At 32.5% G+C, this 3,467-nt stretch overlaps 1 non-coding gene across 1 annotated transcript; it reads right to left on the bottom strand.

Annotated features, from left to right (window-relative positions):
• Positions 1-748: 748 nt before the first annotated feature.
• Positions 749-821, bottom strand: Trnaa-agc. Its single transcript has one exon. It is a non-coding gene; the product is annotated as a tRNA-Ala (tRNA).
• Between the last annotated feature and the right edge of the window lie 2,646 nt (positions 822-3,467).

The raw sequence follows: 3,467 nt of genomic DNA, 5'->3' as shown, positions 1-3,467 counted from the left end.
AAGTCGGATTTTTTGCTAAAAATTATTTGTTCTTTTAATTGTTTAATGACTAGTATTTTTTTTAAATAAAATTACAGTTCATTCAAAAGTTCAAAAGCCGTTTAGCTCCAAATTTCAAACTTTGTAGAAAAATTCATCAAATTTTTACAACGACAATAAATTTTATTAAGAGTTTTCGATCATTTTTTGCTGATGGTGATATTATTTTCTTGCATACAAAAAAAATTGTCGAACATACATACTTTGTATGGACGAAAATACAAAAAATATCAAAAATCAACGTAAATTCTTAGCCACATTAAACTTGCTTTTACTTGCATACCTAGAATTTTTCTAAAAATTTTTAATAAAAAATTCGTATTTTTTTAACTTTTCCACAAAGTTAGAAATTTTAACTTTTATGATTTTGATGACTAACAAAAGAAAAATACTCAAAACTGGTCAAAATGTCGTGTTCCTATTATTTTTCACATATCTGTATATACCAAAAGCATGCAATCCTCTGCACAATTCTGATTGTTTTCTGATTGCTGTGCTTTTTATCAGACTAAAGTTCCATAAGTTATGATCGGAAGTTGTTAAGCTTTGCTAAGCTTGATTAAAATGGAGAGCGGTTCTTTCGCAATTTTAATTTTTTTTAGCTATGGTGTTCTTCCAGCGTATATTATTTGTTATTCATTTTGAAAAAATATGGAAAAGTTAAATAAAAACATTAATAAAACAAATAAAAATAGAAAAAATTGTTAACTGGAGATGCGGGGCATCGATCCCCGTACCTCTCACATGCTAAGCGAGCGCTCTACCATCTGAGCTACATCCCCTTGTGATATGTGCCTGTCCAATGCCGTAGTTAACATAGCAAGTTGCCGTGGCTTTAAAATATTCGATAATACACTGTTTGAGAGCTATGGCCTTCTAAGTGACATGTTTGAATATCACTGTACTGTTCACGTCCATGCTCGCTTTATATTGCTAAAAATAGTATACTGGTAGCAATGTTCCCATTTTAGCGATTTTGCCCGTTTTTACACTTAGCGGGCAAGTTTTGGAATTTGGTGAATATCCTCACTTTTAGCAATTAGTTAGTATCTCGCACAAGCATACAAGTTTTTTTAGTGCTTCGATTGATAATTATCCGTATATTTTACGTCTAGCAAAACCAAAGTTTGTAGGTACCTACTAAAGTGCGTTTTGTATGCTTAAATACTCTTATAAGTGGGTACAAACAAAAGTTCGGTAAATTGACCATATTTTATGTGGTTTTGAAAAGTTTAAAAATAACAGATACGTGTCTTGTAGCAGTCATACGAAATTTTGTTTTAAATTTCAGTGAAATTGGTAAGAAAGGAAACGAGAAAGCATAAAATTACTGACGAAAAGTCGATAGAAATTCCATCGCCAACCCAGAAAGAAATTCGTCATGCAATTATTTACGGGTTTCGACTCAACTCAAGCATGTGGAAATTTTTCATGATTTCCAAACTGCATGTGAAACGAACGTTCCATCTCTTAAGACCATTTGTATCTAAAAGCTGTGACAGACGGCAAAGCTTATGCATATAATCTGGCACACATATGCGCCTAATACTTTTAACCTTACAGACGACGGTAATGCGGATAAACGAGCCACAAGGTCGTGGGTTTGAGTCCCAGTAAAATGAGCCAGTAGAATTTTCATTTATTTTGTTTTCATTCTTTTTTTATAAGTTCTATAAATTTTTTTTACGTTGACTTCAGTTAGTTGTAGCTGGCTTTTTAATAAAATTCAACTCTAAAAATTTTAATTAACTAGTAGTAAAATAAAAAAATTTGATATAACATAAAGCAAATGAAAATAAAATATAGTGTAATTAAATATATAAACCAAATAAAATAAAAAATATATACATAAAAAAAAATCGTGACCGCTCCAACCAAGGATCGAACCTGGCAGCCACAGGCTCGTTGCCCGCAACCCCCACCACGCGGTTACCGCAGACGGGAATTTCGCGTGCTTTGTTTGTTTACTTGTACAAAAGACAACAGCTGGCCGTTTTACCAGTGTAGTCATCGAAAATACCCCGGATCCGAGTTAATTCCCAAAAATTTCGTGCATTTGTTCGGCTGCTTATGCTCATTTTAAAGAGGAAAATGCATGAGACACAAGCAAATAAAAGCATCTGCGAAGTGCAGAAGATATGCTTATTTGAACGAACACATATCTAAGTAAGTAAAGTAAACAAGCCTCCGCTGCATCATTTTTTCGTTAGTTTCGAACTAGTTCTAAATTCGTCACCTTAGATATACATAAATTTCTAATGGAAAAACTGAAATAAAATAGTTTTTTAACAGTATCACATTTCGCTGATTTTGGACTGGTGGGGATCTGGTAACTATCGGACTGGTTCCGTTGTGACGATAAAGATCTAGTACGGAACTAGAAATTTGATTCACTAGTCCGCGGTTTCCCTGCAGGGGCATTTTCGCGGGCCCTTTAATAAACATACATACATGCACATGCATACATACAATTGTATCTACATATACGAGTATGTTCGTGCCATGAATCACCTCCATCTCTACATACATATTACTGACCTTGCCAACAATTTCGTGTTTTTACATTTATTTATCTTTATTATTGTTCTCTCTTGTATTGAATCTTTACTCAAATAATTTTAACGCTCCTTATAAATATCACACGTGATTGCCTAGCAACAAATAAATACATACATACATACATACATATTTGTTAATAAATTAAAAATTGAGCTAACAACTTATGCAAATGACTGTAAAACACCCATGGGAATATATGTATATATGGATTATGCCCAATATAGTGTCCATTAGTTAGATAAATGGGCATGTCACGCATGCCTCCACCGAAAAGCGCGCCTATTTATATGTTTTGTCATCTGAGGGAACTTTTTTCTAGAAGTTCTTTAAGAAACTATTTTTATTCATAAAGAACTCCATTTTTGGAGGTATTTTCAAAACGGTCCAGCTCGCTTAAACTTTAATATTTTTCCGAAATATTTTGGTTGACGTCTTAAAAATATAATAAGCTTTGTAATCCCGGCGGAAAAACCGCAACTTTTTTTTGGTGATGCAGTCTAATGTACATATATGTATTTCATTTGAATAATTCAGTGAAAATAAACCTTCTTCAAAGAAATGCCCAATCTTTTATACCCTTCAACAAAACTTTCTACAAAAATTATGCCACAAAATTTCCATCTGAATGCTTTTGGTTTTTAAGTGGTTACCGATCGAAAATACAGTATTATTAGTTGTGCATATTTGTATTTACATATGTACATATCGCTACCTAAAGGTGAGAAGTTGACAAGTCTACTTTTTTTCAAAATTTAGTTTTTGATGCAGAATGAAATAATATGCGAAACTACATCGATTTTTCTTCTCTCCTACACTGAGGGAAAAAAATATTAAAATCAAATAGAAACGTAATTGATCTTACTATAAAC

This window comes from Rhagoletis pomonella, unplaced genomic scaffold (assembly GCF_013731165.1).
Source record: "Rhagoletis pomonella isolate Grant_MI unplaced genomic scaffold, Rhpom_1.0 Rhpom_scaffold_00001, whole genome shotgun sequence".
In the NCBI taxonomy this organism is placed as follows: Eukaryota; Metazoa; Arthropoda; class Insecta; order Diptera; family Tephritidae; genus Rhagoletis; species Rhagoletis pomonella.
This window is presented reverse-complemented; position numbering and strand designations above follow the sequence as displayed.